General features: G+C 33.9%; 2 pseudogenes; both read left to right on the top strand.

The window, feature by feature from the left end:
- Positions 1-382: 382 nt before the first annotated feature.
- On the top strand, positions 383-1,306 carry LOC110258530 (olfactory receptor 8K5-like; annotated as a pseudogene).
- Positions 1,307-13,951: 12,645 nt separating this feature from the next.
- LOC146399368 (olfactory receptor 8J1-like) lies at positions 13,952-14,878 on the top strand (annotated as a pseudogene).
- The last annotated feature ends 691 nt before the right edge of the window (positions 14,879-15,569 follow it).

The following is a 15,569-nucleotide window of genomic DNA, read 5'->3' as shown; positions in this document are numbered from 1 at the left end:
AGACTTGTGGCTGCCTGATGGGAGGGGGAGGGAGTGGGAGGGATCGGGAGCTTGGGCTTATCAGACACAACTTAGAATAGATTTACAAGGAGATCCTGCTGAATAGCATTGAGAACTTTGTCTAGATACTCATGTTGCAACAGAAGAAAGGGTGGGGGAAAAATGTAATTGTAATGTATACATGTAAGGATAACCTGACCCCCTTGCTGTACAGTGGGAAAATAAAAATAAATTAATCAATTAATTAATTTAAAAAAATAAAAAAATTTATTAAAAAAAAGAAAAATAATTCTACTTACAATATTATACTTTATTTAGATAACACCACATGAAAGCTAATAGCACTTTCTCTGTTTCTTGCCAGACAAGCTAACTGGACTAAATGGGCCAATAGAATCTATCATCACTGATTGAATTCATTCTGATGGGAGTTACAAAGAAGGCTGAGCTTCAGGCCCCACTTTTTGGGATCTTCCTCATCATCTGCACAATCACAGTGGTGGTAAATCTGGGCTTGATCATCTTGACCCAAATGGATTCCCACCTACACACCCCTATATACTTTTTTTTATCAAACACCTGACTTTCATTGATCTTGGTAATTCTACAGTCATTTGTACAAAGATGCTTATAAATTTAGCTGTGGATCAAAATACCATTTCCTACTATGCATGTGCCACACAGTTGGATTTTTCCTTATGTTCATCATCAGTGCATTTTTTAGCTTGTTGGCCATGGCCTATGACCACTATTTGGTCATCTGTAACCCCCTGTTCTACAATGTTATCATGTCCCAGAGACTTTTCCATTTGTTGGTAGGCATTCCATACATCTATAGTGCCTTTCAGGCACTAATGTTCACTATTAACATTTTTACATTGACATTTTGTGTCGCTAATATCATTAGTCATCTCTGTTGTGATGATGTTCCCTTGGTACTTATGCTCTGCTCAAATGCACAAGAAATAGAATTGTCGACCATATTATTTTCAGCATTTAATTTGATCTCTTCCCTCTTGGTCATCCTAGTGTCCTGCCTACTGATCCTGATAGTCATATTTCAAGTGCATTCTACACAGGGCAGGAAAAAGTCTTTCTCTAAGTGTGGTTCTCATCTGTCAGTGGTGGTTGTGGTCTATGGGTCTCTACCATTTATGTACACTCCTTTGATACTGATAAAATGGCCTCTGTATTTTACACTTTAGTAATCCCCATGCTTAACCTCTTAATCTATAGCTTAAGGAACAAAGAAGTAAAAAATGCCTCCCACGGGGTCTTTAAGAGTCAATGCAAACTTTGTATGTAATATCCAATATGAAATGTTATTTTAATAGTCTATGAAAAAGCCAAATGTCACTTGATAATATTTCTAATAAATACAATTGCATTCTTTTCAGCTCCAGAGCAAAGTCTAATTAAAATGCATGGATAAATAGTTTCCCTTGTATTCAGTCAAATTAATCCTCATATTTTAGGTCTCAATTTAATGGCACTCCCTCCCCAACATGCCTTATTGTTGATTCAATATTTCTTTTATTGATTCCACAGAAATCCACATTTCTCCTGATGGAAACACTTATTAAACTCTTGGTCAGGGAACCACGTGTTTGTTGTCAGGTAAATTCTTAAAATCTATTTATGTTCAATATACTAAAGTAATTAATATACTCAATATACTAAGTAATTAATAAAAACATATTTTAAGATAAATAAAAGATTAAAAATAACCAAATGGGACTTCTGGAGATGAAAATGCAATATTTGAAAGGAACATATATTTATTGAATGTGAAAAACAACATATAATGTGCTGAAAAAGAAATGATAGGTACACTTAAACACATCACAATAAAGGCTATCAAAAATGAGGTCAAAGGAAAACTGAAATACTGAATGAATGTAATGAAAATAGTCTCAGTGATCCCTAGAACAACAGCAAGCTTCATAGAGTACATTCAAATGTAGTGCAAGTGGAAAGAAGAAATTATATGAGGCAGAAAATCTTGCGGAAGAAATCTTGGCCAGATTTTTTTCCAAACCATAAAAAATTAAAAAAAACAACAACTATAACCCCAAGATATACAATTCTAACATAATTCTAAGCAGGATAAACAGAAAGGAAATTATACCAAAGTATGTCATATAAGGTTTCTGAAAATCAAAGATACAGAAAGGGATGAAAGATAACTTAAGAACTGATGAAGAAAATATTTACTACAGATCATTGGGAAAAACAATGTCATTAAACATTGTCTTATATTGACTTTTAATTATACATCCATCAAAATTATACTTGGTTAATGAATGATACCTTGTCATAATAATATATAATGCTTTTCAACAAAGTCACTTTTCATTTACTCATGAATTGCATATGTATGCTTAAAATATATTTAGCCTGTATATTATATTATGTACTTGAGATGCTGACAAAGGCATATTTATTTTTTCCAATGTTTAGTGCCATCAGGTAACTTATTTATTCAGTTAGACCCAGGCATGACATAATTTTGACTTTTCCTAATGTGCATTTGAAGAATAATTAACAAATACCCAAGGAACTCTCCCTTGGTAATTGTGTGCCCTTTTTAAAATTCTTGAATAATATCAAATATTTAACAAAATGAGTCTCAAAGGGGTTTGAAAAACCCAAAATATTCTGTGACAGACAATGAAGATGAAAACAATAGGAAGTAAAAGCAGATTTTCCAATTAGGTAGGTAGCAAATATTGGTCATTGAAAACTTCTCAGGATATACAGCTTAAACTGAAACATCACCAAAGATCTTGAAAGCATTATGCTGTGCAAAACTGCTTCTTTTGTTTAAACATATTTATCTATCAGGAATAGGATCAACATGTACTACAGACAAGTATAGTCTCTGATAACCCTATGTTGTGCATTTAGACAAACTTAGCATTTTTTTTTCAAATGAACATAATACTTAAAGTATCTATTTTAACAAGGATCTTTATCCCTATTTACCTAGTATTTCTCCTGTCCCACTTTTTACTTCCTTTGTTCTCAGGTGGACCTTACTAGAAGAGAAGAATGCTATTATGTTTTTGTAGATATATTCTGAATACAGAATTACTTTGAATCCTGACTCTACCACTTATTATCTAGATAACTTGGTTAAGTTAATTCACTCCTTGTGCACCTTGTTTCCTTGACTCTCAGGTGGACTATGGTAATACAAACTACACCTGAACAACAAGGGTTTGCACTGCATGGGTCCTCTTAGACACAGATTATTTTCAATACATGCATTGCTATGTTTACCAGTGTTTGAATCTGCAGATTCAGAATCCCCTGAGGACAAGGAAGGTAGATGATGAGGCACGAGTATCTGCAGATTTTGGGATCTAAGGCAGGTCCTAAAGTTATTGTGTGGATGAAGTAAATTAATATATGTAAAGTGCTCATAAAAATGCCTGGCACATAATGCATTCTCTGTCAGTGCTTGATATTCATTTGTGTTTTGTTTTCTACTGGGTCTCTTTACATGAATCTCCATATATCATCAGAATTCATAAATAGTCAGAATGGCCAAGTTCCTTTTATTCAAAAGAAGGATGTATGATTGGAAGTTCAGTATAGGTAATTTGTCAGAAATTACTGAAGTGACAAAGGAGAACTAAGATATTAATAGCCAAATTCTAAAATTAAAATAGCATTGGATTTTGAATTGAGTAAAAATCTGACTTTATACTAAGTGGAAGTACTTAAATTTATATTCAATGGTCAGAGGTTTTACAATCACCATGTAATCCATCACTCCACCAACAGTTTACAATGTCTGTCTTTGTCTTACAACTTTAAACAGGCATGATGATTGTTGATAATGTTAAGTTGCATGGTTTGGGTGTTGATTTTTATTTTATAAATTACTTGAAAATTTAAAAAAGCAGAAATATAGTATATAGGTCATTTGATATATTTAAGCAGCTGTATCAAAACAGTCACTTCAAAATATCTTGCCCCTTTAAAGTGTACTTTACAAATGTTTCAGTGAATGTGTGCTTTGTGAGTCTATCAACTAGGAATGGGCACTCCACTGGGCCTTAATATTTTTGGTGAGCACCTAGGGACATTTCCCTTGGCCAGAGCTAGTGTGTGGTTCATCAACCCTTGTGATTCTTATTATGATTTCAGGATGCACCCTGGTGACAGTCATCAGGGAACCTTGAAAAACAAGGCTTATTACTCATACCCTGGAGGGTACATGGCACACTCAGAGCCACACAAAGAGGTTGAGGAGAGAGCAAGGGAGGGAGAAAAGCCATGGGTTCTGCTTTCATTGTGGTCAACAGAGGTGTGCATAGATTCAGTTTGTATTGGTGAATTAAAAGCATAAGAGCAGAAATTAATGTGCAAGAAGGGAAAAGCAGGTTCAAGCAAGAAGTCAGTTACCTGTATCATCTAGGTCTTTCTAAAAGGGAAACTTTATGGTTGGAGCAGCCTGGCTCTTGAACTAATTTTGTGGCTGAAAATGTACTTACTTGAGGTGAATGTCTTAAAATGGATTGTCCAGTAAGCAAAAGCTGATGTCAAGAACAGCATTACAATCAGAAAAGCTAATCATTAGGCACTTTCACTGCCATGTGAATGTAGGTATGTGTGATTTTGACCTTATGGGAAGAGGAATCTCCATTTATATTTGAGACAAAGAAAACAATTCTATATCTCATATATCATGTATTTAATTCCCTTAGGAGATGGCATTTCTTGGAATTCTGGACCAATATTTTCTCTGAGGCAGCACAGATTTGGTCCCCAGCCTGGTACAATGATTTAAGGATCCAATTTTGGGGCAGCTAGGGTGAAGATCTCAACTGCTGCTGGGATTCAATCCATATACCTCCAGGAGTGTCCATTAAAAAAGAGGAGAGCATCTCAAATATAAGTAGTACTGATCTTATACACAGGTTACCAAGATGAACCATATGGAGAAACACAATCATACTGTAGCACCAAAGGTGACTACATTTATTCTCATGCGGATCACCAATAACCCCAGGCTGCAGGTGCCTCTCTTTGGAATCATCCTGGTCATATTCTGTATCACAGTGCTGGGAAATCTGGGCATGATTTCCAGACTCATTTGAACTCCAAAGTACCATGTGCTTTTTGCTTAGACATTTGTCAATTACTGATCTGGTTACTCCACTCTCATTGGCCTAAAAATGATGGTCAACTTTGTCCTTCACCAAAATACAATTTCCTATCATTGGTGTGCCACCCAACTAGCAGTCTTTGAGATTTTCATCATCACTGAGATGTTTATGCTATCAGCAATGGCCTAACATCATTATGTAGCCATCTGCAAACCTCTACATAGTCACCATGGCAGGGAAAGTATGTTGGGGCCTAGTACTCACTCCCTAGCTCTCTAGCACTTTTGTGTTATGGATTCTCACCATTAAGTTATTTAAGTTGTCCTTCTGTGGCTCTAACCTCTAACATCACCAGTTATTTTTACCATGACTGTCCCCCTGGGATATCCATGCTCTATTCTGACACACATGAATTAGATTTGATCTTTTTGATATTTTCAAGGTGTAATTTGCTCTCTTCACCCTTGATTGTTCTTGTATAACACACATTTATTCTCATGGCCATTCTCGGAATGAACTCAACTGAGGGAAGTTACAAAGCCTTCTACCTGCAGTTCACACCTGACAGTAGAGATCATGTTCCATATAGGACATTATTGTTTATTTACCTGCAACACAAATCCACAAATCTTCTATGGATAAAATGGCCTCTGTGTTTTACACCCTGGTGATCCCTATGCTGAATCCATTGATCTATTGCCTAAGAAACAGAGAAGTTAAAGATGCTCTGAGGAGAACTTTAACTAATTGATGCAAAATCCTCAATTAATATCTTAATATTCAGTTAAAAGTGGGTCCCAAAGTTGTTGTTTAATATTCTGTCAGTCCAATTATGCCATCAGAAAGTAGAAATGGTTGACCGTGTTGCTTTCTTCTTGTACATGATGAAACACTTCCTCTTGGACTGAATAAATATTATAGCCAGATAATTTAAATCTCAAGTAATTTTCAAGACCATATAGGAACCTATATATTTAGAAAGAAGGAAAACCATACCAAATTTTTTGGTCAAGCTTACACTTGTGGATGTTAAAAAAAAATCTTAAGTAGTCAAAATGGAGTACAATTAACTAGAAAATTAGTAATGTATATGTCATAGCAGTCGTTGTGTATTAAAGATAAATAAAAGTGAACCATGAAGAATGTATGGGTTAGAAAAGCCTTAAATAGTAAGAAAATCTGTTATTATAACACAGCATGAAAAATCTGCTTCAAGAATCTAAGCTAGGCGTTCCCGTCTTGGTGCAGTAGTTAACAAATCCGACTAGGAACCATGAGGTTGCAGGTTTGGTCCCTGCCCTTGCTCAGTGGACTAATGATCTGGAGTTTCCGTGAGCTGTGGTGTAGGTTGCAGACACGGCTCGGATACCACATTGCTGTGGCTCTGGCGTAGACCAGTGGCTACAGCTCCGATTGGACCCCTAGCCTGGGAACCTCCATATGCCACGGGAGCAGCCTGAGAAATAGCTTTTAAGACAAAAAAAAAATCTAATCTAAATAGGAAATAAAGCATGCCACCTCAGAAGGAAATTTTTAGTCAGATTGTATTATGATTCTCCTTCTCTCCTTTTCACAGCTAGAGTGGACATTTGGAAGATTTTTTTCTTAATTAAGAACCATGAGAAAAATATTGGCTAATTCTAGATGTCCTTTGAGAGACTCTCATACTACAGCTAACTTTGTTTTTTGATAGCTTCTGGATAAACAAGTTGATTTAGGATTGGCAAGCTCAAGATAAAGGAGTTATCTGGTCACTTCCTAAATGACATCAATATTTTGAAAAGCTGTGTCAATGATAACAAAGTTTAGAGATAACTGATACCCTTTAGAGTTAATTGAACTTTCATCATGTCTCCTTTGACTCCCTCATGAGCTTGTACAAACAGAGCTGATATTTTGCTACACAAGGTTTCATTCTCCTTTTCTACTCACTCAGCCAATGCATAGATTCCTTACATCTTCATGTTCTCCTATTTGTTTAAAGAGGCATTTTTTAGATTTTTAAAAATGTATACACTACCTCAGTAATGCTTGTTTCAATCTACCCTGGAATTCAAAGTGAAAATTGTGAGGAATTATATCAAAATATGAATCAGGATCTCTTTATCTAAGATTCATATATTTCATTTACTTTTTCCTTTTTTTTTTTTGTCTTTTGTCTTTTTAGGGCTGCACCCATGGCACATGGATGTGGAGTCTAATTACAACTAATCTAACATGGGATCCTTGATCCACTGAGCAAGGCCAGAGATTGAAACTGCAACCTCATGGGTCATAGATTTGTTCCCACTGAGGCACAACAGGAACTCTCAACTTTGTCCATTTTTAATGCACTGAGGTTTACTTTACTAAGGAAGTTCATTTTAAGTGTTCTCATCACAAAAGAAAAAAATATCTATGTGAGGGGATGGCTTAGCTAATCACTTCAAATTAGCTATATTTAGCTAATCTATACATATGCAGATATTTTATATACAGCTATATATATATTTATTTATATATAAATAGGTATATAAAATATATTATTTATATAATTAAAATATATGTTTAGCCATATATAAATATATATTATATTATATATATTATATGCATATTTCACTATATATACAAATATATAGCTAAATCTTAAAATATCGTATGGTATCCTAGAAACTTATTTAAGATTTATGTATTCATTATGAATTCTATAAAGCTACAAACTTTTAATTTTTAAGTAAAAATGAAATAAAGTAAAACATAAATTAAACCAAGTAAATGAAATATAAAACTGCATTGTCCAAGAAAATCGATTCTGCTTACCATGTTAGCTTTGGATCCTGTCCATAAGCATATATATTAAGAATAAATTTCACTTTTGAGACTAACAATTTGTATTATATTGCAGACTTTTTTGATCACGTATGATTTTCCCCCAAATTCTTTCATTGCTATTAATTTGCACAACCCCCAAGTAAAGATAATTATTATTTATATGTGCAGTATCACCCATACAGAAAGAACTTTTAAAAAATCATACCAAAAAGCCTAAACTTACCTTTGTAACTTGAGTATTCATCATGAGCACTTTTCTTGGGTAATGAAGTTTTTTTTTAATTTTTAATATCAGCACCCAACTGTGGAATACAGATTAATCATTTTGTATTTGGTCATTCTTCAACTGATGGACACTTGGTTGTTGGCATGTTTTTATTTCTTTTACTATTTTAAAAATGCTCTAAATAGTCTTGTGCTTATAAAACAATATATATTGATTTTTATTTCTGAAATAAATGCACAAGTTTTCCTCTACAATCTAAGTATGTGCTGATAGGTAATTGATTTACATGTTTACATAATACTTTAAAATAAAAATAAAGCACTAACAAAAAGTGCTATGTATTTTGATTTTTTTCCAAGTACTATTTTTTTCCAAGAAAGGATACTGACATATCCGTTTCATTGAATAATGACAAAATTGCAAAATATCAATAATAGATGAGTAACATCAGCTATTTGACATTATGGATACAATGTGAATTGTCCTAAAGCATTACCTTATTTTTTAATAGAAAGCTTATAATATTCCTGACTTCACTGTCCCCAGTCATTGTCTTAATACCCACAAAACACATATTTGCATTATACTTATAATAATGAAGAGTTTAGAAATAATGCTTCCAACCTATTTGAAAATATTTTAGTTCTTGTACACTGAAACTTCTTTCTGAAGTACAACTTTTAATTTTACTTAGATTATTTGTGTTCACTCCATACCTAATTAATGGCTTGATGCACTAAGAGCTTTGAATTAGGAAATTGGAAAGTATTTGTATTGACTTTTAAATGGCAATAGTTGCAAGGCCCCAGTGGCTCAAGTGCATATACTCAACCTCCAATTATTTATAAAATTCCTTGAGGTTGATTTCCTTCATGGACTCTGTAATGATTTCTTCAATTTCTGTCCAATTACTACTTTATTCAGACTGCCAATATACTCTTTTTTGAAGAGATTTTTCCAAACACTTCAATTTTCCCACATGTAATAGGAAAACATTCTGGCTTTAAGGTGTTGAGGAAAGATGACTCAAAAAAGGAGCATTATCTATTTTAATATTTTATCCTCATCAGCTGAGTGGCTCATCCCTTAATTTAACACTATATTATTAAGACCAAAGGTATACCTTTTAACAAGGTATGTACTTAATTTTATATTAGTGACCACATTTTAATATTAAAATAATTTAATAATCACTACCAAATGTGACTGCTTTTGTAGTGAGCAGGCATGTCTAGACATAACCTTAAGATCTAAAAGCTAAATCCCCTTGTGTCTGGCTTTAGCCTGTTTCTGTACAGTAGAGAGAATTCCAGAATAGCTAAATCAATTTTGAAGAATAAATTTGAGGAAATTACAATAATGATTTCAAGACTATAGGAATTCCTGTTGTGGCTCAGTGGTTAACGAATCTGACTAAAAACCATGAGGTTGTGGGTTTGATCCCTGGCCTTGCTCAGTGGGTTAAGGATCCAGCATTGCTGTGAGCTGTGGTGTAGGTTGCAGATGAAGCTTGGATCCCACATTGCTGTGGCTCTGGTGAAGGCTGGTGGCTACAGCTTGGATTAGACCCCTATCCTGGGAACATCCACATGCCACAGGTGCTGCCCTAGGAAAAAAAAATAAAAAGATTATAAACCTATAGTAATCAAGATAGAACAATATATTATAGAGATAGATAAAAAGAAGTATGGAACGAATGTCCAAAAGATATGCACATAGGTATGTTCAATTTATTATCAACAAAGAAGCCAAAGTAAGTAAAAAGGCTATAGCTTATGCATAAATATCCTCTAAAAATTAATGGGTTAGCAATGAGATCCAGCTGTGTAGCACTGAGATCTATGTCTAGTCACTTATGATAGAGCATGATAATGTGAGAAAGTAGAATGTGTACATGTATGTGTAACAGGGTCACCATGCTGTACAGAAGAAAAAAATGTATTGGGGAAATAATTAAAAAATAAAATAAAATTTAAAATAAATAAATTAATTAATTAAAAATTAATGACAGAAAGACTACATAATAACAGTGAGGGAAATATCTGAAAAGACATTTCACAGAGGGAATATGAATGCACAATAAACACATAAAATGACTTAACATATTTAGTTATCAGGGGAATGAAATTACATAAGCAATGAAATGCTATTTCCAACCCACCAGTTTGAGTTAAATTAAAAATGCCAAATTCCCAAGTACAAAGTATCATAACAGCTACAATGTTTGGCTCTTAAAAATAACATACATTGTTGATTGGACTGCACAAAAGTACTTTGCTTTAGAAAAGAGTTTGGCTGTTTTAAGCAATGTGGATCATGGTCTTCTAGAAACCAGAACTAAGAATATATTTCTATTGTTTAAGTCAACCAGTTTACAATATTTTGTTACAACTGCCCATGAAAACTGATATATTTTTCATCTCTCCCAGGACCAGGTAACCATCCATAAGTACTTAATGTGAATCTGTTTGTTTTCATCTGCTCTTAAAATGTATATATTACTCTCCCATATGCCTGCATTAACATGTTACGTGTATGTCATTTTGCCTTTGGCTTCAAAATCCAGCTTTAAATTTAAGGCCCTACAGGAAAAAAATCTTATGTCAAAAAATAATAAATATTATTGCAAAGAGGACTTAAGCTTCAAAGGAGAGAATTACTCCATGGCAGGTTCCTCTCTACATAATTCTTTTAGTCTTTTAATATGTAAATACATATATTAAAATATTCTGTGTGTAAAAAATTTATTTGTGGGACAGGAAATTTGTAGACATGACACAAGGGCTTTATTTTTAAACATTCTGTTTGACTCTTGGAGTTATCTTCTACCTTTTCTCACTTGAAAGGCAATCATAAAGAAAAATTAAAATTATACTTTTACTACTGAGGATTGTTCTTTGGAGGAAAAAAATCTTCATTTTGAACATCACTTTACCCCGTTACTTGAAATAATGACTATGCTAATTTTGTATTCTTTGAAGTAAAGCAGAGAAAAAACCCAACAGAATGGTATAAAAAAATACAATTTATTAATGGACTTTGTTCTCTTTTCACTGCTAACTCATTGGTTTCTAAATCTTTAATATTATATTTTTGCAATAACAAATATCAATGCAAATGAGCTACTCAACAGGTACACTTTAATTAGATGCCATGTGGTTGAACTCACTTCAATAATGTAGGTCCAGACTACCACACACATACATACATATGTGCATGCGTGTACACACACACACACACACACACACACACACAAACACTGCTGCAGTGTCTGGATGAACTCCTAGAGGGAAATCTTGTTAAGGAGTAAATCCCAAGTGAAATCTTCCCCAAGGATGTAAAAAGCAATTTGTGGATGCTAGAATCACCTGTGCAGAGGTGGAGTTAGACTCTGAAAGGTTTATAGAGCTCCACTAAATCTCAAAGCCACAGCCATGTAGAAACTCTATGAGTGTGAAACAGATTTTCTTTAGAGGTGGGTAGGCAATATTTACCTTATCTTTGTACAGCTTCCAAAAATCCAAAACTATATGTTAAACTGAGCCGCTTCACTTTCATTTTGGAAGGCACTGGACATTGTGAGTAATGATATAATACAATACTTAAAGTAAAACTTATTTCCAATATTTAGAACATTTTTGGAGGATGCGCATTGTTGAATATCATACTGCTATTTATGTTTCACAATTAAAACTAGTGCCATTAGGTCTTGTGTACTTAAATAAGTTATAACACTACTGACACAATGGATGTTTTCTCAGTGAGATGATTTATATCATAGTTGTATTTCTGCAATATTAGCTAAAATTAAAAAATAAACATTTCAAAAAAATATGTGAAAGAAAACTGGATACACAATTACTTAAACTTTAAATGATGTTCCTTTTTGATAATATAACTATACATCACAAATTTCCTTAAGAAAATTTCCATTAACTCTGTTAACATACAAATATAAGCAAAAGCATATATGGAAGAAGAGTATATAATCAAAGTGTAATAGAATATCTTTAGATAAACCATCTATTTCATAGTAAAAGAAATCTGTCAACATTTAAATTAAAATTTCTAAAAGTTCTCTGATGGCTCAGCTGGTAAAGGATCTGGCATTGTCATTGCTTTAGAGGTGGGTAGGCAATATTTACCTTATCTTTGTTATTATCTTTGTTATAGCTCTGGTTATTGCTATGCTGTGAGTTCAATCTCTGGCCCTGAGGCTTCCTCTTTTCATGGGCATGGCCAAAAAACCCAAAAACAAGTTATCAAAAAAGAAGGATTTCTATTTAAGGAAAGGCACTGTATAAGCAGAATCAAGATATTAAAAATCTGTAGACTCCAAGATTCCTGGTTTGATAGGACACAACCTCTATGACATTCTCAAGGAGAAAATGAAACTTGGGAAGAAAATTAACTTACTAGGATAACTTTGGATCAAGTAACCAAAAATAAAGTGTTGAAAAATAAATTTACTTGAAAAAAATCCAGTCTTGCAAGTTTATAATAAAAGAAAATTCTGGAATTTCCATCGTGGCACAGCAGAAATGAATCTGACTGGGAATCATGAGGTTGCAGGTTCAATCCCTGGCCTTGCTCAGTGGGTTAAGAATCCAGCATTGCAGTGAGCTGTGGTGTAGGTTACACATGTGGCTCAGATTTGGCATTGCTGTGGCTGTTGGGTAGGCCAGCAGCTGTAGCTCTGATTAGACCCCTAGCCTGGGACTCTCCATATGTCACACCATGGGTGCAGCCCTAAAAAAAAAAAAAAAGAAAAGAAAAGAAAAAGAAAGAAAGAAAAAGGAAAAAAAAAGGCAGAAAAAAGAGAAAATTCTACGTTCATGGAGACAATATTAAATACATTTTTAGTACTATTATTACTCATTAGCTATAAACCATTGGTAATAGTTTAAAGAAAACTCACTTGTCTTTTTAGCCTCCCCATTGCTTAGTAACACTCCTAAAAAGATTGGAAATGCCTAAAGTGTGACCAAGAATGATTTCTTTAATACTCCAAATTCTAGTTTGCTAGCCTCATTTGCCATTAGATTTATTTCCAGTTTCTGATGACACAAGGTCACTGCTACAAATAATGAACAATCTTCTTTCAGATAACATGCCACCTCTCTCTCTCTCTCTGTGTGTGAGCAAATGGAGCACTCTCAGAAGAATCAACAGGAGTAAGAATGCAGAAGACCAGAGATAAAATTTTATATTCAGCACATGCCTGGTAACTTAGTAAGACAAGAAAAGTGATATGGACCTGATTATGAAAATCATTGAAAATGAAGCTAAAGATATTTCAATTATTCTAAAAAGATATCTTAGATTACTCAAAAAGCTTTCATAATACCATTTGCCTTCCAACTAATATGAGAATCATGACACATAGAGCAAAGATACAATATAGTCTATGACTGTATTAATAACCTAGGGAAATCTTGACCTAAGGGAATACAAGAATGGCTGCTTAGAATGGCAAAGCATTATGGAAACTGGCAAATAATATGATACAGAATTCTGAAAGAGAAAATTAGAGGATGAATGCAATGCTTGTGAATTAAAACAGTTGCTACATAAAATTTATTTTTGCAGTTTAAGATAAAGTCTCTAGCAAGCAGCACATTAGATTTCAGTTGAAATAGAGGAGCTGATATAATTTGGAAGAATAATTGCAGGAAATCTCACCCAAGGAATTGCCCTTCCCTTGCAATCTAATGGCCCAGTCCAGAAAATAAATTCTTTAAACTTTGTAACCACTTATCCTTGTTTTTCCCCCATGGATGACTTTCCAAACTCTTACATGGCTCCTGGAAATTTCAAATGGGTCTCTGAGTTCATTCTTACAGGAGTCTCAGACAAGCCAGACCTCCAGCTTCCCCTCTTCCTTGTGTTACTGGTCATCTATGGGCTGGCCATGGCTGGGAACCTGACCATCATCACTCTCACCAGTGTAGACCCTCGACTGCAGACCCCTATGTATTTCTTCCTCTGACATTTGCCTATCATCAATCTTGGCAATTTGACTGTCATTGCCCCTAAAATTATTATCCTTTTTTTAGTTCAGAAGCATACCACCTCCTACCCAATAAGTACGGTTCTTAGTTTTCATTGTGGCTGAGGTTTTCATGTTAGCTGTGATGGTCTATGACCACTATGTGGGCATTTGTAATCCACTGCTCTACATAGTGGTGTTGTCTTGGAGGATCTGCCTTCTACTAGTTTCCCTCACATACCTTTACAGCTTTCCACAGCTATTGTAGTTTCATCTTGTGTGTTCTCTGTGTCTTACTGTTATTCCAATAATTTTTTTTTTACTGTGATAATGTCCCTCTGTTACTATTGTCCTGCTCTGATACTTACTTTCTAGAAACAGTAGTATTTGTATCTGCAGCTACAAACTTGGTTTCTTCCATAACTATAGTTCTGATGTCTTATTTCAACATTGTATTGTCCATTCTAAGGATGGAAAAAAGCCTTTTCCACCTGTGCATCACATATGATGGCAGTGTCAGTTTTCTATGAAACACTTCTTTTCATGTATTTACAGCCTCAAACAAACCATTCATTGGATACTGATAAAACAGTCTCAGTGTTTTATACACTGGTGATTCCTATGCTGAATCCCATGATCTTTATCCTGAGGAATAAGGACATGAAGGCTGCCTTAAAGAAATTTCTGAGAAATTCAGGCTGTTCTTTAAGTCAATATGAATTTAAAACTCTATAGGTAAATGAAGAGATGGTTAGGATAGGCTGCCATTGTCTTAGAAGAAACTGAGGTTAGATGGCTGGCTTGCAGGTTTATAAGTAATTCTCAGAATTAAAATTGGCTAAGATTTAATAAACATTGACTTTAAAAATAGGAGTTCCCTAGTGGCTCAGTGGGTTAAGGATCCAGTGTCATCACTGCTATGGCTCAGATCACTGCTGTGGCACAGGATGGGAACTTCCACACATCAGGGGCATGGCCAAAATTAAATAAATATTTAAATAAAAAATAAACTGAAACTCTTGGACTTATGAGCTACATACAGAACTAGAATCCAGAAAGATATGTTAAAAAATTAAGTTTGAATAGAACAGCAACTATGGATGATAGAAATAAGTTGACTGTTCTTATTTATTGATTACCTTTTTTCTTTTTTTCCCGCACAAGTTTGGGTTTATGGATCACTGCATCTTGAAGAGATGTAATTACAGATGGCTAAAATCCTTTTCAGCTAACTTAGTGAAATTAAACTGACATGTATCTTTAAAACTATGTAACTCTTTTAATATTGTGATTGAAAAATACAAATGAATTTATATTCTGAGTATTAATAAAATATTGAGATTATTCAATTCCATTAATAATTTATATAATTTATTATACATTTACATATCAATATGAAAGCATATTCAAGTATCATTGAGTATGT

Source organism: Sus scrofa, chromosome 10 (assembly GCF_054392235.1).
Source record: "Sus scrofa isolate SSC_HxYL_T2T_F1_AM1 chromosome 10, Sscrofa_HxYL_maternal_Yorkshire_Landrace_v2.0, whole genome shotgun sequence".
Lineage (NCBI taxonomy): Eukaryota > Metazoa > Chordata > Mammalia > Artiodactyla > Suidae > Sus > Sus scrofa.
This window is presented reverse-complemented; position numbering and strand designations above follow the sequence as displayed.